At 49.0% G+C, this 24,070-nt stretch overlaps 2 non-coding genes across 2 annotated transcripts; both read right to left on the bottom strand.

Moving 5' to 3' along the window:
- Window positions 1–10,474: 10,474 nt before the first annotated feature.
- Window positions 10,475–10,547, bottom strand: Trnaa-ggc (transfer RNA alanine (anticodon GGC)). The gene has a single exon. It is a non-coding gene; the product is annotated as a tRNA-Ala (tRNA).
- Window positions 10,548–13,633: 3,086 nt separating this feature from the next.
- On the bottom strand, window positions 13,634–13,706 carry Trnaa-ggc (transfer RNA alanine (anticodon GGC)). Its single transcript has one exon. It is a non-coding gene; the product is annotated as a tRNA-Ala (tRNA).
- Between the last annotated feature and the right edge of the window lie 10,364 nt (window positions 13,707–24,070).

Here is a 24,070-nt window from a genome sequence, read left to right as displayed (position 1 = left end):
GAGCACATTTCGCCTACGGCTTAGGCCGCCATCCTACTGTGGCTGCTCGGTGTCTGCAGGCAGCGAGGGTCTGCAAACTTCCTGTGTTCGCACCTATGTCACCTGTGCTTGCTTGTCAGAGACAGACTATCGCAAAACATACAACTCACTCCATGAATTGATTGCTACGGCATCTGTTATCAGCAGTCACAACTAGCAACACCAGTAGCAGCTGACTGCACGCAATGAATAAGAATGTGCAGTGGGATTTACGTGAACTGGGCGCAAGGCAGATCTTTCCGACATAGGCTTGAGAATCTTACGGGAACACTTGTACTGTTTCTAAATTAAGTGTAGGCGTGGGAGGTGGGTGCTTCCTGCGCACTAATAACAGCACGCTTGTCAATTGTGGATGCTAATCATTCGCTTGTATCTTCCTAGACACATCTGCTGGTTGTGAATTATTCCTCTTGCATGGCAAGGTGCGCATGTAGGTGTGTTAAAAGTTCTGGAGGCACGGGGTATTGATCCCAGTACCTCTCGCATACTAAGCGAGCGCTCTACCATCTGAGCTACGCCCGCCCACCCGAAGACTAATGGTGCTACATACAGCCATATAGACGACACAGACCCTTGCACTCCCATTATTCAGCAGACAAACACTACTCTCTATGTATCCGTTAGGGTGTCTTTCAGGTTTCGTGCATTCTGTATTGAATCGTAGTTGGCCACAATGAAAGTGGCACGTATAACGTCGAAAATAGAATTCGGACACCGCTCTGAGTAAGACCAACGTGTTGTCCACCCTCTAGACTTCAATGAGGTTAAGCCGCGATACCTAAGACAGATCTGCACTCGATGACACCTCGATAACAGCCGGTCCCCACACTTACATCTTGCTCTCCTTACGTCAGTATACATCATATCAGTCTGTGACGCTGGCTTTGCAACATCTTGCGTGCCTTTAGGTTCGCCGCGACCAACACTTACCCTGCACTGACCACAAAAAATGGAGGCGCCGCGGCTTGAACCCTGGACCTTTCACATGCGAAGCGAACGCTCTACCAACTGAGCTACGCCCCATGCACGACCAAACTGCGCTATTCCCCATTCTTTGCGACTCAGATGCGCACGGACACGATGCTTGGTTGGTTTGTAGCGGTGAAGGGAGCAGAGTACAAAGGCGCGGACCCGTTCATATACACAAAAGTTCCAAGTAGTTTCGATGCTCTGGTATTACAAATGCAAATTCCGTCTGTTTTTAATGTCTTAAATTGAAAGAGCCGTCACAAATTGCTCCGTTTTCACTCTTTGTCGACAATCATACAGCACCTGAGGTAACAAACACATCTCGAGCCCCATTGTGCACTCCATTATTGATGCCAACTCAGTGCCTCGCTCTTTACTACTGTGTACCAATCTTGTCGTCCAACTGCAAAACACTGGGCCACAATAAGTTTCCGCGTCTCCATTGCACTGCGCATACTACGAAACGCTCCCCAAACTTGGCACTCACCCTCGCAGCCGACTTTTCCGACTTTCTACGACGCTCACGCTAGTGACAGCATTATTTATAGTTCGACGTCGCGCCAAAGCGAATGAGCACATTTCGCCTACGGCTTAGGCCGCCATCCTACTGTGGCTGCTCGGTGTCTGCAGGCAGCGAGGGTCTGCAAACTTCCTGTGTTCGCACCTATGTCACCTGTGCTTGCTTGTCAGAGACAGACTATCGCAAAACATACAACTCACTCCATGAATTGATTGCTACGGCATCTGTTATCAGCAGTCACAACTAGCAACACCAGTAGCAGCTGACTGCACGCAATGAATAAGAATGTGCAGTGGGATTTACGTGAACTCGGCGCAAGGCAGATCTTTCCGACATAGGCTTGAGAATCTTACGGGAACACTTGTACTGTTTCTAAATTAAGTGTAGGCGTGGGAGGAGGGTGCTTCCTGCGCACTAATAACAGCACGCTTGTCAATTGTGGATGCTAATCATTCGCTTGTATCTTCCTAGACACATCTGCTGGTTGTGAATTATTCCTCTTGCATGGCAAGGTGCGCATGTAGGTGTGTTAAAAGTTCTGGAGGCACTGGGTATTGATCCCAGTACCTCTCGCATACTAAGCGAGCGCTCTACCATCTGAGCTACGCCCGCCCACCCGAAGACTAATGGTGCTACATACAGCCATATAGACGACACAGACCCTTGCACTCCCATTATTCAGCAGACAAACACTACTCTCTATGTATCCGTTAGGGTGTCTTTCAGGTTTCGTGCATTCTGTATTGAATCGTAGTTGGCCACAATGAAAGTGGCACGTATAACGTCGAAAATAGAATTCGGACACCGCTCTGAGTAAGACCAACGTGTTGTCCACCCTCTAGACTTCAATGAGGTTAAGCCGCGATACCTAAGACAGATCTGCACTCGATGACACCTCGATAACAGCCGGTCCCCACACTTACATCTTGCTCTCCTTACGTCAGTATACATCATATCAGTCTGTGACGCTGGCTTTGCAACATCTTGCGTGCCTTTAGGTTCGCCGCGACCAACACTTACCCTGCACTGACCACAAAAAATGGAGGCGCCGCGGCTTGAACCCTGGACCTTTCACATGCGAAGCGAACGCTCTATCAACTGAGCTACGCCCCATGCACGACCAAACTGCGCTATTCCCCATTCTTTGCGACTCAGATGCGCACGGACACGATGCTTGGTTGGTTTGTAGCGGTGAAGGGAGCAGAGTACAAAGGCGCGGACCCGTTCATATACACAAAAGTTCCAAGTAGTTTCGATGCTCTGGTATTACAAATGCAAATTCCGTCTGTTTTTAACGTCTTAAATTGAAAGAGCCGTCACAAATTGCTCCGTTTTCACTCCTGGTCGACAATCATACAGCACCTGAGGTAACAAACACATCTCGAGCCCCATTGTGCACTCCATTATTCATGCCAACTCAGTGCCTCGCTCTTTACTACTGTGTACCAATCTTGTCGTCCAACTGCAAAACACTGGGCCACAATAAGTTTCCGCGTCTCCATTGCACTGCGCATACTACGAAACGCTCCCCAAACTTGGCACTCACCCTCGCAGCCGACTTTTCCGACTTTCTACGACGCTCACGCTAGTGACAGCGTTATTTATAGTTCGACGTCGCGCCAAAGCGAATGAGCACATTTCGCCTACGGCTTAGGCCGCCATCCTACTGTGGCTGCTCGGTGTCTGCAGGCAGCGAGGGTCTGCAAACTTCCTGTGTTCGCACCTATGTCACCTGTGCTTGCTTGTCAGAGACAGACTATCGCAAAACATACAACTCACTCCATGAATTGATTGCTACGGCATCTGTTATCAGCAGTCACAACTAGCAACACCAGTAGCAGCTGACTGCACGCAATGAATAAGAATGTGCAGTGGGATTTACGTGAACTCGGCGCAAGGCAGATCTTTCCGACATAGGCTTGAGAATCTTACGGGAACACTTGTACTGTTTCTAAATTAAGTGTAGGCGTGGGAGGTGGGTGCTTCCTGCGCACTAATAACAGCACGCTTGTCAATTGTGGATGCTAATCATTCGCTTGTATCTTCCTAGACACATCTGCTGGTTGTGAATTATTCCTCTTGCATGGCAAGGTGCGCATGTAGGTGTGTTAAAAGTTCTGGAGGCACGGGGTATTGATCCCAGTACCTCTCGCATACTAAGCGAGCGCTCTACCATCTGAGCTACGCCCGCCCACCCGAAGACTAATGGTGCTACATACAGCCATATAGACGACACAGACCCTTGCACTCCCATTATTCAGCAGACAAACACTACTCTCTATGTATCCGTTAGGGTGTCTTTCAGGTTTCGTGCATTCTGTATTGAATCGTAGTTGGCCACAATGAAAGTGGCACGTATAACGTCGAAAATAGAATTCGGACACCGCTCTGAGTAAGACCAACGTGTTGTCCACCCTCTAGACTTCAATGAGGTTAAGCCGCGATACCTAAGACAGATCTGCACTCGATGACACCTCGATAACAGCCGGTCCCCACACTTACATCTTGCTCTCCTTACGTCAGTATACATCATATCAGTCTGTGACGCTGGCTTTGCAACATCTTGCGTGCCTTTAGGTTCGCCGCGACCAACACTTACCCTGCACTGACCACAAAAAATGGAGGCGCCGCGGCTTGAACCCTGGACCTTTCACATGCGAAGCGAACGCTCTACCAACTGAGCTACGCCCCATGCACGACCAAACTGCGCTATTCCCCATTCTTTGCGACTCAGATGCGCACGGACACGATGCTTGGTTGGTTTGTAGCGGTGAAGGGAGCAGAGTACAAAGGCGCGGACCCGTTCATATACACAAAAGTTCCAAGTAGTTTCGATGCTCTGGTATTACAAATGCAAATTCCGTCTGTTTTTAACGTCTTAAATTGAAAGAGCCGTCACAAATTGCTCCGTTTTCACTCCTGGTCGACAATCATACAGCACCTGAGGTAACAAACACATCTCGAGCCCCATTGTGCACTCCATTATTCATGCCAACTCAGTGCCTCGCTCTTTACTACTGTGTACCAATCTTGTCATCCAACTGCAAAACACTGGGCCACAATAAGTTTCCGCGTCTCCATTGCACTGCGCATACTACGAAACGCTCCCCAAACTTGGCACTCACCCTCGCAGCCGACTTTTCCGACTTTCCACGACGCTCACGCAACGCTCACGCTAGTGACAGCACTATTTATAGTTCGACGTCGCGCCAAAGCGAATGAGCAGATTTCGCCTACGGCTTAGGCCGCCATCCTACTGTGGCTGCTCGGTGTCTGCAGGCAGCGAGGGTCTGCAAACTTCCTGTGTTCGCACCTATGTCACCTGTGCTTGCTTGTCAGAGACAGACTATCGCAAAACATACTACTCACTCCATGAATTGATTGCTACGGCATCTGTTATCAGCAGTCACAACTAGCAAAACCAGTAGCAGCTGACTGCACGCAATGAATAAGAATGTGCAGTGGGATTTACGTGAACTCGGCGCAAGGCAGATCTTTCCGACATAGGCTTGAGAATCTTACGGGAACACTTGTACTGTTTCTAAATTAAGTGTAGGCGTGGGAGGAGGGTGCTTCCTGCGCACTAATAACAGCACGCTTGTCAATTGTGGATGCTAATCATTCGCTTGTATCTTCCTAGACACATCTGCTGGTTGTGAATTATTCCTCTTGCATGGCAAGGTGCGCATGTAGGTGTGTTAAAAGTTCTGGAGGCACTGGGTATTGATCCCAGTACCTCTCGCATACTAAGCGAGCACTCTACCATCTGAGCTACGCCCGCCCACCCGAAGACTAATGGTGCTACATACAGCCATATAGACGACACAGACCCTTGCACTCCCATTATTCAGCAGACAAACACTACTCTCTATGTATCCGTTAGGGTGTCTTTCAGGTTTCGTGCATTCTGTATTGAATCGTAGTTGGCCACAATGAAAGTGGCACGTATAACGTCGAAAATAGAATTCGGACACCGCTCTGAGTAAGACCAACGTGTTGTCCACCCTCTAGACTTCAATGAGGTTAAGCCGCGATACCTAAGACAGATCTGCACTCGATGACACCTCGATAACAGCCGGTCCCCACACTTACATCTTGCTCTCCTTACGTCAGTATACATCATATCAGTCTGTGACGCTGGCTTTGCAACATCTTGCGTGCCTTTAGGTTCGCCGCGACCAACACTTACCATGCACTGACCACAAAAAATGGAGGCGCCGCGGCTTGAACCCTGGACCTTTCACATGCCAAGCGAACGCTCTACCAACTGAGCTACGCCCCATGCACGACCAAACTGCGCTATTCCCCATTCTTTGCGACTCAGATGCGCACGGACACGATGCTTGGTTGGTTTGTAGCGGTGAAGGGAGCAGAGTACAAAGGCGCGGACCCGTTCATATACACAAAAGTTCCAAGTAGTTTCGATGCTCTGGTATTACAAATGCAAATTCCGTCTGTTTTTAACGTCTTAAATTGAAAGAGCCGTCACAAATTGCTCCGTTTTCACTCCTGGTCGACAATCATACAGCACCTGAGGTAACAAACACATCTCGAGCCCCATTGTGCACTCCATTATTGATGCCAACTCAGTGCCTCGCTCTTTACTACTGTGTACCAATCTTGTCGTCCAACTGCAAAACACTGGGCCACAATAAGTTTCCGCGTCTCCATTGCACTGCGCATACTACGAAACGCTCCCCAAACTTGGCACTCACCCTCGCAGCCGACTTTTCCGACTTTCTACGACGCTCACGCTAGTGACAGCATTATTTATAGTTCGACGTCGCGCCAAAGCGAATGAGCACATTTCGCCTACGGCTTAGGCCGCCATCCTACTGTGGCTGCTCGGTGTCTGCAGGCAGCGAGGGTCTGCAAACTTCCTGTGTTCGCACCTATGTCACCTGTGCTTGCTTGTCAGAGACAGACTATCGCAAAACATACAACTCACTCCATGAATTGATTGCTACGGCATCTGTTATCAGCAGTCACAACTAGCAACACCAGTAGCAGCTGACTGAACGCAATGAATAAGAATGTGCAGTGGGATTTACGTGAACTCGGCGCAAGGCAGATCTTTCCGACATAGGCTTGAGAATCTTACAGGAACACTTGTACTGTTTCTAAATTAAGTGTAGGCGTGGGAGGAGGGTGCTTCCTGCGCACTAATAACAGCACGCTTGTCAATTGTGGATGCTAATCATTCGCTTGTATCTTCCTAGACACATCTGCTGGTTGTGAATTATTCCTCTTGCATGGCAAGGTGCGCATGTAGGTGTGTTAAAAGTTCTGGAGGCACTGGGTATTGATCCCAGTACCTCTCGCATACTAAGCGAGCGCTCTACCTTCTGAGCTACGCCCGCCCACCCGAAGACTAATGGTGCTACATACAGCCATATAGACGACACAGACCCATGCACTCCCATTATTCTGCAGACAAACACTACTCTCTATGTATCCGTTAGGGTGTCTTTCAGGTTTCGTGCATTCTGTATTGAATCGTAGTTGGCCACAATGAAAGTGGCACGTATAACGTCGAAAATAGAATTCGCACACCGCTCTGAGTAAGACCAACGTGTTGTCCACCCTCTAGACTTCAATGAGGTTAAGCCGCGATACCTAAGACAGATCTGCACTCGATGACACCTCGATAACAGCCGGTCCCCACACTTACATCTTGCTCTCCTTACGTCAGTATACATCATATCAGTCTGTGACGCTGGCTTTGCAACATCTTGCGTGCCTTTAGGTTCGCCGCGACCAACACTTACCCTGCACTGACCACAAAAAATGGAGGCGCCGCGGCTTGAACCCTGGACCTTTCACATGCCAAGCGAACGCTCTACCAACTGAGCTACGCCCCATGCACGACCAAACTGTGCCTTTCCCCATTCTTTGCGACTCAGATGCGCACGGACACGATGCTTGGTTGGTTTGTAGCGGTGAAGGGAGCAGAGTACAAAGGCGCGGACCCGTTCATATACACAAAAGTTCCAAGTAGTTTCGATGCTCTGGTATTACAAATGCAAATTCCGTCTGTTTTTAACGTCTTAAATTGAAAGAGCCGTCACAAATTGCTCCGTTTTCACTCCTGGTCGACAATCATACAGCACCTGAGGTAACAAACACATCTCGAGCCCCATTGTGCACTCCATTATTCATGCCAACTCAGTGCCTCGCTCTTTACTACTGTGTACCAATCTTGTCGTCCAACTGCAAAACACTGGGCCACAATAAGTTTCCGCGTCTCCATTGCACTGCGCATACTACGAAACGCTCCCCAAACTTGGCACTCACCCTCGCAGCCGACTTTTCCGACTTTCTACGACGCTCACGCTAGTGACAGCATTATTTATAGTTCGACGTCGCGCCAAAGCGAATGAGCACATTTCGCCTACGGCTTAGGCCGCCATCCTACTGTGGCTGCTCGGTGTCCGCAGGCAGCGAGGGTCTGTAAACTTCCTGTGTTCGCACCTATGTCACCTGTGCTTGCTTGTCAGAGACAGACTATCGCAAAACATACAACTCACTCCATGAATTGATTGCTACGGCATCTGTTATCAGCAGTCACAACTAGCAACACCAGTAGCAGCTGACTGAACGCAATGAATAAGAATGTGCAGTGGGATTTACGTGAACTCGGCGCAAGGCAGATCTTTCCGACATAGGCTTGAGAATCTTACGGGAACACTTGTACTGTTTCTAAATTAAGTGTAGGCGTGGGAGGAGGGTGCTTCCTGCGCACTAATAACAGCACGCTTGTCAATTGTGGATGCTAATCATTCGCTTGTATCTTCCTAGACACATCTGCTGGTTGTGAATTATTCCTCTTGCATGGCAAGGTGCGCATGTAGGTGTGTTAAAAGTTCTGGAGGCACTGGGTATTGATCCCAGTACCTCTCGCATACTAAGCGAGCGCTCTACCATCTGAGCTACGCCCGCCCACCCGAAGACAAATGGTGCTACATACAGCCATATAGACGACACAGACCCTTGCACTCCCATTATTCAGCAGACAAACACTACTCTCTATGTATCCGTTAGGGTGTCTTTCAGGTTTCGTGCATTCTGTATTGAATCGTAGTTGGCCACAATGAAGGTGGCACGTATAACGTCAAAAATAGAATTCGGACACCACTCTGAGTAAGACCAACGTGTTGTCCACCCTCTAGACTTCAATGAGGTTAAGCCGTGATACCTAAGACAGATCTGCACTCGATGACACCTCGATAACAGCCGGTCCCCACACTTACATCTTGCTCTCCTTACGTCAGTATACATCATATCAGTCTGTGACGCTGGCTTTGCAACATCTTGCGTGCCTTTAGGTTCGCCGCGACCAACACTTACCATGCACTGACCACAAAAAATGGAGGCGCCGCGGCTTGAACCCTGGACCTTTCACATGCCAAGCGAACGCTCTACCAACTGAGCTACGCCCCATGCACGACCAAACTGCGCTATTCCCCATTCTTTGCGACTCAGATGCGCACGGACACGATGCTTGGTTGGTTTGTAGCGGTGAAGGGAGCAGAGTACAAAGGCGCGGACCCGTTCATATACACAAAAGTTCCAAGTAGTTTCGATGCTCTGGTATTACAAATGCAAATTCCGTCTGTTTTTAACGTCTTAAATTGAAAGAGCCGTCACAAATTGCTCCGTTTTCACTCCTGGACGACAATCATACAGCACCTGAGGTAACAAACACATCTCGAGCCCCATTGTGCACTCCATTATTCATGCCAACTCAGTGCCTCGCTCTTTACTACTGTGTACCAATCTTGTCATCCAACTGCAAAACACTGGGCCACAACAAGTTTCCGCGTCTCCATTGCAATGCGCATACTACGAAACGTTCCCCAAACTTGGCACTCAAAGTCGCAGCCGACTTTTCCGACTTTCCACGACGCTCACGCTAGTGACAGCATTATTTATAGTTCGACGTCGCGCCAAAGCGAATGAGCACATTTCGCCTACGGCTTAGGCCGCCCTCCTACTGTGGCTGCTCTGTGTCTGCAGGCAGCGAGGGTCTGCATGCTTCCTGTGTTCGCACCTATGTCACCTGTGCTTGCTTGTCAGAGACAGACTATCGCAAAACATACAACTCACTCCATGAATTGATTGCTACGGCATCTGTTATCAGCAGTCACAACTAGCAACACCAGTAGCAGCTGACTGCACGCAAAGAATAGGAATGTGCAGTGGGATTTACGTGAACTCGGCGCAAGGCAGATCTTTCCGACATAGGCTTGAGAATCTTACGGGAACACTTGTACTGTTTCTAAATTAAGTGTAGGCGTGGGAGGAGGGTGCTTCCTGCGCACTAATAACAGCACGCTTGTCAATTGTGGATGCTAATCATTCGCTTGTATCTTCCTAGACACATCTGCTGGTTGTGAATTATTCCTCTTGCATGGCAAGGTGCGCATGTAGGTGTGTTAAAAATTCTGGAGGCACTGGGTATTGATCCCAGTACCTCTCGCATACTAAGCGTGCGCTCTACCACCTGAGCTACGCCCGCCCCCCCGAAGACTAATGGTGCTACATACAGCCATATAGACGACACAGACCCTTGCACTCCCATTATTCAGCAGACAAACACTACTCTCTATGTATCCGTTAGGGTGTCTTTCAGGTTTCGTGCATTCTGTATTGAATCGTAGTTGGCCACAATGAAAGTGGCACGTATAACGTCGAAAATAGAATTCGGACACCGCTCTGAGTAAGACCAACGTGTTGTCCACCCTCTAGACTTCAATGAGGTTAAGCCGCGATACCTAAGACAGATCTGCACTCGATGACACCTCGATAACAGCCGGTCCCCACACTTACATCTTGCTCTCCTTACGTCAGTATACATCATATCAGTCTGTGACGCTGGCTTTGCAACATCTTGCGTGCCTTTAGGTTTGCCGCGACCAACACTTACCATGCACTGACCACAAAAAATGGAGGCGCCGCGGCTTGAACCCTGGACCTTTCACATGCCAAGCGAACGCTCTACCAACTGAGCTACGCCCCTTGCACGACGAAACTGCGCTATTCCCCATTCTTTGCGACTCAGATGCACACGGACACGATGGTTGGTTGGTTTGTAGCAGTGAAGGGAGCAGAGTACAAAGGCGCGGACCCGTTCATATACACAAAAGTTCCAAGTAGTTTCGATGCTCTGGTATTACAAATGCAAATTCCGTCTGTTTTTAACGTCTTAAATTGAAAGAGCCGTCACAAATTGCTCCGTTTTCACTCTTTGTCGACAATCATACAGCACCTGAGGTATCAAACACATCTCGAGCCCCATTGTGCACTCCATTATTCATGCCAACTCAGTGCCTCGCTCTTTACTACTGTGTACCAATCTTGTCATCCAACTGCAAAACACTGGGCCACAACAAGTTTCCGCGTCTCCATTGCAATGCGCATACTACGAAACGTTCCCCAAACTTGGCACTCACCCTCGCAGCCGACTTTTCCGACTTTCCACGACGCTCACGCTAGTGACAGCATTATTTATAGTTCGACGTCGCGCCAAAGCGAATGAGCACATTTCGCCTACGGCTTAGGCCGCCCTCCTACTGTGGCTGCTCTGTGTCTGCAGGCAGCGAGGGTCTGCATGCTTCCTGTGTTCGCACCTATGTCACCTGTGCTTGCTTGTCAGAGACAGACTATCGCAAAACATACAACTCACTCCATGAATTGATTGCTACGGCATCTGTTATCAGCAGTCACAACTAGCAACACCAGTAGCAGCTGACTGCACGCAAAGAATAGGAATGTGCAGTGGGATTTACGTGAACTCGGCGCAAGGCAGACCTTTCCGACATAGGCTTGAGAATCTTACGGGAACACTTGTACTGTTTCTAAATTAAGTGTAGGCGTGGGAGGAGGGTGCTTCCTGCGCACTAATAACAGCACGCTTGTCAATTGTGGATGCTAATCATTCGCTTGTATCTTCCTAGACACATCTGCTGGTTGTGAATTATTCCTCTTGCATGGCAAGGTGCGCATGTAGGTGTGTTAAAAATTCTGGAGGCACTGGGTATTGATCCCAGTACCTATCGCATACTAAGCGTGCGCTCTACCATCTGAGCTACGCCCGCCCCCCCCGAAGACTAATGGTGCTACATACAGCCATATAGACGACACAGACCCTTGCACTCCCATTATTCAGCAGACAAACACTACTCTCTATGTATCCGTTAGGGTGTCTTTCAGGTTTCGTGCATTCTGTATTGAATCGTAGTTGGCCACAATGAAAGTGGCACGTATAACGTCGAAAATAGAATTCGGACACCGCTCTGAGTAAGACCAACGTGTTGTCCACCCTCTAGACTTCAATGAGGTTAAGCCGCGATACCTAAGACAGATCTGCACTCGATGACACCTCGATAACAGCCGGTCCCCACACTTACATCTTGCTCTCCTTACGTCAGTATACATCATATCAGTCTGTGACGCTGGCTTTGCAACATCTTGCGTGCCTTTAGGTTCGCCGCGACCAACACTTACCATGCACTGACCACAAAAAATGGAGGCGCCGCGGCTTGAACCCTGGACCTTTCACATGCCAAGCGAACGCTCTACCAACTGAGTTACGCCCCATGCACGACCAAACTGCGCAAGTCCCCATTCTTTGCGACTCAGATGCGCACGGACACGATGCTTGGTTGGTTTGTAGCGGTGAAGGGAGCAGAGTACAAAGGCGCGGACCCGTTCATACACACAAAAGTTCCAAGTAGTTTCGATGCTCTGGTATTACAAATGCAAATTCCGTCTGTTTTTAACGTCTTAAATTGAAAGAGCCGTCACAAATTGCTCCGTTTTCACTCCTGGTCGACAATCATACAGCACCTGAGGTAACAAACACATCTCGAGCCCCATTGTGCACTCCATTATTCATGCCAACTCAGTGCCTCGCTCTTTACTACTGTGTACCAATCTTGTCGTCCAACTGCAAAACACTGGGCCACAATAAGTTTCCGCGTCTCCATTGCACTGCGCATACTACGAAACGTTCCCCAAACTTGGCACTCAAACTCGCAGCCGACTTTTCCGACTTTCCACGACGCTCACGCTAGTGACAGCATTATTTATAGTTCGACGTCGCGCCAAAGCGAATGAGCACATTTCGCCTACGGCTTAGGCCGCCCTCCTACTGTGGCTGCTCTGTGTCTGCAGGCAGCGAGGGTCTGCATGCTTCCTGTGTTCGCACCTATGTCACCTGTGCTTGCTTGTCAGAGACAGACTATCGCAAAACATACAACTCACTCCATGAATTGATTGCTACGGCATCTGTTATCAGCAGTCACAACTAGCAACACCAGTAGCAGCTGACTGCACGCAAAGAATAGGAATGTGCAGTGGGATTTACGTGAACTCGGCGCAAGGCAGATCTTTCCGACATAGGCTTGAGAATCTTACGGGAACACTTGTACTGTTTCTAAATTAAGTGTAGGCGTGGGAGGAGGGTGCTTCCTGCGCACTAATAACAGCACGCTTGTCAATTGTGGATGCTAATCATTCGCTTGTATCTTCCTAGACACATCTGCTGGTTGTGAATTATTCCTCTTGCATGGCAAGGTGCGCATGTAGGTGTGTTAAAAATTCTGGAGGCACTGGGTATTGATCCCAGTACCTCTCGCATACTAAGCGTGCGCTCTACCACCTGAGCTACGCCCGCCCCCCCGAAGACTAATGGTGCTACATACAGCCATATAGACGTCACAGACCCTTGCACTCCCATTATTCAGCAGACAAACACTACTCTCTATGTATCCGTTAGGGTGTCTTTCAGGTTTCGTGCATTCTGTATTGAATCGTAGTTGGCCACAATGAAAGTGGCACGTATAACGTCGAAAATAGAATTCGGACACCGCTCTGAGTAAGACCAACGTGTTGTCCACCCTCTAGACTTCAATGAGGTTAAGCCGCGATACCTAAGACAGATCTGCACTCGATGACACCTCGATAACAGCCGGTCCCCACACTTACATCTTGCTCTCCTTACGTCAGTATACATCATATCAGTCTGTGACGCTGGCTTTGCAACATCTTGCGTGCCTTTAGGTTCGCCGCGACCAACACTTACCATGCACTGACCACAAAAAATGGAGGCGCCGCGGCTTGAACCCTGGACCTTTCACATGCCAAGCGAACGCTCTACCAACTGAGCTACGCCCCTTGCACGACGAAACTGCGCTATTCCCCATTCTTTGCGACTCAGATGCACACGGACACGATGGTTGGTTGGTTTGTAGCGGTGAAGGGAGCAGAGTACAAAGGCGCGGACCCGTTCATATACACAAAAGTTCCAAGTAGTTTCGATGCTCTGGTATTACAAATGCAAATTCCGTCTGTTTTTAACGTCTTAAATTGAAAGAGCCGTCACAAATTGCTCCGTTTTCACTCTTTGTCGACAATCATACAGCACCTGAGGTATCAAACACATCTCGAGCCCCATTGTGCACTCCATTATTCATGCCAACTCAGTGCCTCGCTCTTTACTACTGTGTACCAATCTTGTCATCCAACTGCAAAACACTGGGCCACAACAAGTTTCCGCGTCTCCATTGCAATGCGCATACTACGAAACGTTCCCCAAACTTGGCACTCACCCTCGCAGCCGACTTTTCCGACTTTCCACGACGCTCACGCTAGTGACAGCATTATTTATAGTTCGACGTCGCGCCAAAGGGAATGAGCACATTTCGCCTACGGCTTAGGCCGCCATCCTACTGTGGCTGCTCGGTGTCTGCAGGCAGCGAGGGTCTGCAAACTTCCTGTGTTCGCACCTATGTCACCTGTGCTTGCTTGTCAGAGACAGACTATCGCAAAACATACAACTCACTCCATGAATTGATTGCTACGGCATCTGTTATCAGCAGTCACAACTAGCAACACCAGTAGCAGCTGACTGAACGCAATGAATAAGAATGTGCAGTGGGATTTACGTGAACTCGGCGCAAGGAAGATCTTTCCGACATAGGCTTGAGAATCTTACGGGAACACTTGTACTGTTTCTAAATTAAGTGTAGGCGTGGGAGGAGGGTGCTTCCTGCGCACTAATAACAGCACGCTTGTCAATTGTGGATGCTAATCATTCGCTTGTATCTTCCTAGACACATCTGCTGGTTGTGAATTATTCCTCTTGCATGGCAAGGTGCGCATGTAGGTGTGTTAAAAGTTCTGGAGGCACTGGGTATTGATCCCAGTACCTCTCGCATACTAAGCGAGCGCTCTACCATCTGAGCTACGACCGCCCACCCGAAGACTAATGGTGCTACATACAGCCATATAGACGACACAGACCCTTGCACTCCCATTATTCAGCAGACAAACACTACTCTCTATGTATCCGTTAGGGTGTCTTTCAGGTTTCGTGCATTCTGTATTGAATCGTAGTTGGCCACAATGAAGGTGGCACGTATAACGTCAAAAATAGAATTCGGACACCGCTCTGAGTAAGACCAACGTGTTGTCCACCCTCTAGACTTCAATGAGGTTAAGCCGCGATACCTAAGACAGATCTGCACTCGATGACACCTCGATAACAGCCGGTCCCCACACTTACATCTTGCTCTCCTTACGTCAGTATACATCATATCAGTCTGTGACGCTGGCTTTGCAACATCTTGCGCGCCTTTAGGTTCGCCGCGACCAACACTTACCATGCACTGACCACAAAAAATGGAGGCGCCGCGGCTTGAACCCTGGACCTTTCACATGCCAAGCGAACGCTCTACCAACTGAGCTACGCCCCATGCACGACCAAACTGCGCTATTCCCCATTCTTTGCGACTCAGATGCGCACGGACACGATGCTTGGTTGGTTTGTAGCGGTGAAGGGAGCAGAGTACAAAGGCGCGGACCCGTTCATATACACAAAAGTTCCAAGTAGTTTCGATGCTCTGGTATTACAAATGCAAATTCCGTCTGTTTTTAACGTCTTAAATTGAAAGAGCCGTCACAAATTGCTCCGTTTTCACTCCTGGTCGACAATCATACAGCACCTGAGGTAACAAACACATCTCGAGCCCCATTGTGCACTCCATTATTCATGCCAACTCAGTGCCTCGCTCTTTACTACTGTGTACCAATCTTGTCGTCCAACTGCAAAACACTGGGCCACAATAACTTTCCGCGTCTCCATTGCACTGCGCATACTACGAAACGCTCCCCAAACTTGGCACTCACCCTCGCAGCCGACTTTTCCGACTTTCCACGACGCTCACGCTAGTGACAGCATTATTTATAGTTCGACGTCGCGCCAAAGCGAATGAGCACATTTCGCCTACGGCTTAGGCCGCCATCCTACTGTGGCTGCTCGGTGTCTGCAGGCAGCGAGGGTCTGCAAACTTCCTGTGTTCGCACCTATGTCACCTGTGCTTGCTTGTCAGAGACAGACTATCGCAAAACATACAACTCACTCCATGAATTGATTGCTACGGCATCTGTTATCAGCAGTCACAACTAGCAACACCAGTAGCAGCTGACTGCACGCAAAGAATAGGAATGTGCAGTGGGAGTTACGTGAACTCGGCGCAAGGCAGATCTTTCCGACATAGGCTTGAGAATCTTACGGGAACACTTGTACTGTTTCTAAATTAAGTGTAGGCGTGGGAGGAGGGTGCTTCCTGCGCACTAATAACAGCACGCTTGTCAATTGTGGATGCTAATCATTCGCTTGTATCTTCCTAGACACATCTGCTGGTTGTGAATTATTCCTCTTGCATGGCAAGGTGCGCATGTAGGTGTGTTAAAAAATCTGGAGGCACTGGGTATTGATCCCAGTACCTCTCGCATACTAAACGTGCGCTCTACCATCTGAGCTACGCCCGCCCCCCCGAAGACTAATGGTGCTACATACAGCCATATATACGACACAGACCCTTGCACTCCCATTATTCAGCAGACAAACACTACTCTCTATGTATCCGTTAGGGTGTCTTTCAGGTTTCGTGCATTCTGTATTGAATCGTAGTTGGCCACAATGAAAGTGGCACGTATAACGTCGAAAATAGAATTCGGACACCGCTCTGAGTAAGACCAACGTGTTGTCCACCCTCTAGACTTCAATGAGGTTAAGCCGCGATACCTAAGACAGATCTGCACTCGATGACACCTCGATAACAGCCGGTCCCCACACTTACATCTTGCTCTCCTTACGTCAGTATACATCATATCAGTCTGTGACGCTGGCTTTGCAACATCTTGCGTGCCTTTAGGTTCGCCGCGACCAACAGTTACCATGCACTGACCACAAAAAATGGAGGCGCCGCGGCTTGAACCCTGGACCTTTCACATGCCAAGCGAACGCTCTACCAACTGAGTTACGCCCCATGCACGACCAAACTGCGCAAGTCCCCATTCTTTGCGACTCAGATGCGCACGGACACGATGCTTGGTTGGTTTGTAGCGGTGAAGGGAGCAGAGTACAAAGGCGCGGACCCGTTCATACACACAAAAGTTCCAAGTTGTTTCGATGCTCTGGTATTACAAATGCAAATTCCGTCTGTTTTTAACGTCTTAAATTGAAAGAGCCGTCACAAATTGCTCCGTTTTCACTCCTGGTCGACAATCATACAGCACCTGAGGTAACAAACACATCTCGAGCCCCATTGTGCACTCCATTATTCATGCCAACTCAGTGCCTCGCTCTTTACTACTGTGTACCAATCTTGTCGTCCAACTGCAAAACACTGGGCCACAATAAGTTTCCGCGTCTCCATTGCACTGCGCATACTACGAAACGCTCCCCAAACTTGGCACTCACCCTCGCAGCCGACTTTTCCGACTTTCCACGACGCTCACGCTAGTGACAGCATTATTTATAGTTCGACGTCGCGCCAAAGCGAATGAGCACATTTCGCCTACGGCTTAGGCCGCCATCCTACTGTGGCTGCTCGGTGTCTGCAGGCAGCGAGGGTCTGCAAACTTCCTGTGTTCGCACCTATGTCACCTGTGCTTGCTTGTCAGAGACAGACTATCGCAAAACATACAACTCACTCCATGAATTGATTGCTACGGCATCTGTTATCAGCAGTCACAACTAGCAACACCAGTAGCAGCTGACTGAACGCAATGAATAAGAATGTGCAGTGGGATTTACGTGAACTCGGCGCAAGGAAGATCTTTCCGACATAGGCTTGAGAATCTTACGGGAACACTTGTACTGTTTCTAAATTAAGTGTAGGCGTGGGAGGAGGGTGCTTCCTGCGCACTAATAACAGCACGCTTGTCAATTGTGGATGCTAATCATTCGCTTGTATCTTCCTAGACACATCTGCTGGTTGTGAATTATTCCTCTTCCATGGCAAGGTGCACATGTAGGTGTGTTAAAAATGCTGGAGGCACTGGGTATTGATCCCAGTACCTCTCGCATACTAAGCGTGCGCTCTACCACCTGAGCTACGCCCGCCCCCCCGAAGACTAATGGTGCTACATACAGCCATATAGACGACACAGACCCTTGCACTCCCATTATTCAGCAGACAAACACTACTCTCTATGTATCCGTTAGGGTGTCTTTCAGGTTTCGTGCATTCTGTATTGAATCGTAGTTGGCCACAATGAAAGTGGCACGTATAACGTCGAAAATAGAATTCGGACACCGCTCTGAGTAGGACCAACGTGTTGTCCACCCTCTAGACTTCAATGAGGTTAAGCCGCGATACCTAAGACAGATCTGCACTCGATGACACCTCGATAACAGCCGGTCCCCACACTTACATCTTGCTCTCCTTACGTCAGTATACATCATATCAGTCTGTGACGCTGGCTTTGCAACATCTTGCGTGCCTTTAGGTTCGCCGCGACCAACACTTACCATGCACTGACCACAAAAAATGGAGGCGCCGCGGCTTGAACCCTGGACCATTCACATGCTAAGCGAACGCTCTACCAACTGAGCTACGCCCCATGCACGACCAAACTGCGCTATTCTCCATTCTTTGCGACTCAGATGCACACGGACACGATGGTTGGTTGGTTTGTAGCGGTGAAGGGAGCAGAGTACAAAGGCGCGGACCCGTTCATATACACAAAAGTTCCAAGTAGTTTCGATGCTCTGGTATTACAAATGCAAATTCCGTCTGTTTTTAACGTCTTAAATTGAAAGAGCCGTCACAAATTGCTCCGTTTTCACTCCTTGTCGACAATCATACAGCACCTGAGGTAACAAACACATCTCGAGCCCCATTGTGCACTCCATTATTCATGCCAACTCAGTGCCTCGCTCTTTACTACTGTGTACCAATCTTGTCATCCAACTGCAAAACACTGGGCCACAACAAGTTTCCGCGTCTCCATTGCAATGCGCATACTACGAAACGTTCCCCAAACTTGGCACTCACCCTCGCAGCCGACTTTTCCGACTTTCCCCGACGCTCACGCTAGTGACAGCATTATTTATAGTTCGACGTCGCGCCAAAGCGAATGAGCACATTTCGCCTACGGCTTAGGCCGCCCTCCTACTGTGGCTGCTCGGTGTCTGCAGGCAGCGAGGGTCTGCAAGCTTCCTGTGTTCGCACCTATGTCACCTGTGCTTGCTTGTCAGAGACAGACTATCGCAAAACATACAACTCACTCCATGAATTGATTGCTACGGCATCTGTTATCAGCAGTCACAACTAGCAACACCAGTAGCAGCTGACTGCACCCAAAGAATAGGAATGTGCAGTGGGATTTACGTGAACTCGGCGCAAGGCAGATCTTTCCGACATAGGCTTGAGAATCTTACGGGAACACTTGTACTGTTTCTAAATTAAGTGTAGGCGTGGGAGGAGGGTGCTTCCTGCGCACTAATAACAGCACGCTTGTCAATTGTAGATGCTAATCATTCGCTTGTATCTTCCTAGACACATCTGCTGGTTGTGAATTATTCCTCTTGCATGGCAAGGTGCGCATGTAGGTGTGTTAAAAATTCTGGAGGCACTGGGTATTGATCCCAGTACCTATCGCATACTAAGCGAGCGATCTACCACCTGAGCTACGCCCGCCTCCCCCGAAAAGTAATGGTGCTACATTCAGCCATATATACGACACAGACCCTTGCACTCCCATTATTCAGCAGACAAACACTACTCTCTATGTATCCGTTAGGGTGTCTTTCAGATTTCGTGCATTCTGTATTGAATCGTATTTGGCCACAATGAAAGTGGCACGTATAACGTCGAAAATAGAATTCGGACACCGCTCTGAGTAAGACCAACGTGTTGTCCACCCTCTAGACTTCAATGAGGTTAAGCCGCGATACCTAAGACAGATCTGCACTCGATGACACCTCGATAACAGCCGGTCCCCACACTTACATCTTGCTCTCCTTACGTCAGTATACATCATATCAGTCTGTGACGATGGCTTTGCAACATCTTGCGAGCCTTTAGGTTCGCCGCGACCAACAGTTACCATGCACTGACCACAAAAAATGGAGGCGCCGCGGCTTGAACCCTGGACCTTTCACATGCCAAGCGAACGCTCTACCAACTGAGCTACGCCCCATGCACGACCAAACTGCGCAAGTCCCCGTTCTTTGCGACTCAGATGCGCACGGACACTATGGTTGGTTGGTTTGTAGCGGTGAAGGGAGCAGAGTACAAAGGCGCGGACCCGTTCATATACACAAAAGTTCCAAGTAGTTTCGATGCTCTGGTATTACAAATGCAAATTCCGTCTGTTTTTAACGTCTTAAATTGAAAGAGCCGTCACAAATTGCTCCGTTTTCACTCCTTGTCGACAAGCATACAGCACCTGAGGTAACAAACACATCTCGAGCCCCATTGTGCACTCCATTATTCATGCCAACTCAGTGCCTCGCTCTTTACTACTGTGTACCAATCTTGTCATCCAACTGCAAAAAGCTGGGCCACAACAAGTTTCCGCGTCTCCATTGCAATGCGCATACTACGAAACGTTCCCCAAACTTGGCACTCACCCTCGCAGCCGACTTTTCCGACTTTCCACGACGCTCACGCTAGTGACAGCATTATTTATAGTTCGACGTCGCGGCAAAGCGAATGAGCACATTTCGCCTACGGCTTAGGCCGCCCTCCTACTGTGGCTGCTCGGTGTCTGCAGGCAGCGAGGGTCTGCAAGCTTCCTGTGTTCGCACCTATGTCACCTGTGCTTGCTTGTCAGAGACAGACTATCCCAAAACATACAACTCACTCCATGAATTGATTGCTACGGCATCTGTTATCAGCAGTCACAACTAGCAACACCAGTAGCAGCTGACTGCACGCAAAGAATAGGAATGTGCAGTGGGATTTACGTGAACTCGGCGCAAGGCAGATCTTTCCGACATAGGCTTGAGAATCTTACGGGAACACTTGTACTGTTTCTAAATTAAGTGTAGGCGTGGGAGGAGGGTGCTTCCTGCGCACTAATAACAGCACGCTTGTCAATTGTGGATGCTAATCATTCGCTTGTATCTTCCTAGACACATCTGCTGGTTGTGAATTATTCCTCTTGCATGGCAAGGTGCGCATGTAGGTGTGTTAAAAATTCTGGAGGCACTGGGTATTGATCCCAGTACCTCTCGCATACTAAGCGTGCGCTCTACCACCTGAGCTACGCCCGCCCCCCCGAAGACTAATGGTGCTACATACAGCCATATATACGACACAGACCCTTGCACTCCCATTATTCAGCAGACAAACACTACTCTCTATGTATCCGTTAGGGTGTCTTTCAGGTTTCGTGCATTCTGTATTGAATCGTAGTTGGCCACAATGAAAGTGGCACGTATAACGTCGAAAATAGAATTCGGACACCGCTCTGAGTAAGACCAACGTGTTGTCCACCCTCTAGACTTCAATGAGGTTAAGCCGCGATACCTAAGACAGATCTGCACTCGATGACACCTCGATAACAGCCGGTCCCCACACTTACATCTTGCTCTCCTTACGTCAGTATACATCATATCAGTCTGTGACGCTGGCTTTGCAACATCTTGCGTGCCTTTAGGTTCGCCGCGACCAACACTTACCATGCACTGACCACAAAAAATGGAGGCGCCGCGGCTTGAACCCTGGACCTTCCACATGCCAAGCGAACGCTCTATCAACTGAGCTACGCCCCATGCACGACGAAACTGCGCTATTCCCCATTCTTTGCGACTCAGATGCGCACGGACACGATGGTTGGTTGGTTTGTAGCGGTGAAGGGAGCAGAGTACAAAGGCGCGGACCCGTTCATATACACAAAAGTTCCAAGTAGTTTCGATGCTCTGGTATTACAAATGCAAATTCCGTCTGTTTTTAACGTCTTAAATTGAAAGAGCCGTCACAAATTGCTCCGTTTTCACTCCTGGTCGACAATCATACAGCACCTGAGGTAACAAACACATCTCGAGCCCCATTGTGCACTCCATTATTCATGCCAACTCAGTGCCTCGCTCTTTACTACTGTGTACCAATCTTGTCATCCAACTGCAAAACACTGGGCCACAACAAGTTTCCGCGTCTCCATTGCAATGCGCATACTACGAAACGTTCCCCAAACTTGGCACTCACCCTCGCAGCCGACTTTTCCGACTTTCCACGACGCTCACGCTAGTGACAGCATTATTTATAGTTCGACGTCGCGGCAAAGCGAATGAGCACATTTCGCCTACGGCTTAGGCCGCCCTCCTACTGTGGCTGCTCGGTGTCTGCAGGCAGCGAGGGTCTGCAAGCTTCCTGTGTTCGCACCTATGTCACCTGTGCTTGCTTGTCAGAGACAGACTATCCCAAAACATACAACTCACTCCATGAATTGATTGCTACGGCATCTGTTATCAGCAGTCACAACTAGCAACACCAGTAGCAGCTGACTGCACGCAAAGAATAGGAATGTGCAGTGGGATTTACGTGAACTCGGCGCAAGGCAGATCTTTCCGACATAGGCTTGAGAATCTTACGGGAACACTTGTACTGTTTCTAAATTAAGTGTAGGCGTGGGAGGAGGGTGCTTCCTGCGCACTAATAACAGCACGCTTGTCAATTGTGGATGCTAATCATTCGCTTGTATCTTCCTAGACACATCTGCTGGTTGTGAATTATTCCTCTTGCATGGCAAGGTGCGCATGTAGGTGTGTTAAAAATTCTGGAGGCACTGGGTATTGATCCCAGTACCTCTCGCATACTAAGCGTGCGCTCTACCACCTGAGCTACGCCCGCCCCCCCGAAGACTAATGGTGCTACATACAGCCATATATACGACACAGACCCTTGCACTCCCATTATTCAGCAGACAAACACTACTCTCTATGTATCCGTTAGGGTGTCTTTCAGGTTTCGTGCATTCTGTATTGAATCGTAGTTGGCCACAATGAAAGTGGCACGTATAACGTCGAAAATAGAATTCGGACACCGCTCTGAGTAAGACCAACGTGTTGTCCACCCTCTAGACTTCAATGAGGTTAAGCCGCGATACCTAAGACAGATCTGCACTCGATGACACCTCGATAACAGCCGGTCCCCACACTTACATCTTGCTCTCCTTACGTCAGTATACATCATATCAGTCTGTGACGCTGGCTTTGCAACATCTTGCGTGCCTTTAGGTTCGCCGCGACCAACACTTACCATGCACTGACCACAAAAAATGGAGGCGCCGCGGCTTGAACCCTGGACCTTCCACATGCCAAGCGAACGCTCTATCAACTGAGCTACGCCCCATGCACGACGAAACTGCGCTAGTCCCCATTCTTTGCGACTCAGATGCGCAAGGACACGATGGTTGGTTGGTTTGTAGCGGTGAAGGGAGCAGAGTACAAAGGCGCGGACCCGTTCATATACACAAAAGTTCCAAGTAGTTTCGATGCTCTGGTATTACAAATGCAAATTCCGTCTGTTTTTAACGTCTTAAATTGAAAGAGCCGTCACAAATTGCTCCGTTTTCACTCCTTGTCGACAATCATACAGCACCTGAGGTAACAAACACATCTCGAGCCCCATTGTGCACTCCATTATTCATGCCAACTCAGTGCCTCGCTCTTTACTACTGTGTACCAATCTTGTCATCCAACTGCAAAACACTGGGCCACAACAAGTTTCCGCGTCTCCATTGCAATGCGCATACTACGAAACGTTCCCCAAACTTGGCATTCACCCTCGCAGCCGACTTTTCCGACTTTCCACGACGCTCACTCTAGTGACAGCATTATTTAAAGTTCGACGTCGCGCCAAAGCGAATGAGCACATTTCGCCTACGGCTTAGGCCGCCCTCCTAGTGTGGCTGCTCGGTGTCTGCAGGCAGCGAGGGTCTGCAAGCTTCCTGTGTTCGCACCTACGTCACCTGTGCTTGCTTGTCAGAGACAGACTATCGCAAAACATACAACTCACTCCATGAATTGATTGCTACGGCATCTGTTATCAGCAGTCACAACTAGCAACACCAGTAGCAGCTGACTGCACGCAAAGAATAGGAATGTGTAGTGGGATTTACGTGAACTCGGCGCAAGGCAGATCTTTCCGACATAGACTTGAGAATCTTACGGTAACACTTGTACTGTTTCTAAATTAAGTGTAGGCGTGGGAGGAGGGTGCTTCCTGCGCACTAATAACA

The sequence above is a fragment of the Schistocerca gregaria genome, chromosome 10, assembly GCF_023897955.1.
Source record: "Schistocerca gregaria isolate iqSchGreg1 chromosome 10, iqSchGreg1.2, whole genome shotgun sequence".
Taxonomy (NCBI): domain Eukaryota; kingdom Metazoa; phylum Arthropoda; class Insecta; order Orthoptera; family Acrididae; genus Schistocerca; species Schistocerca gregaria.
The sequence above is the reverse complement of the archived record's forward strand: the minus strand, read 5'-3'. Positions and strand labels throughout refer to the sequence as shown.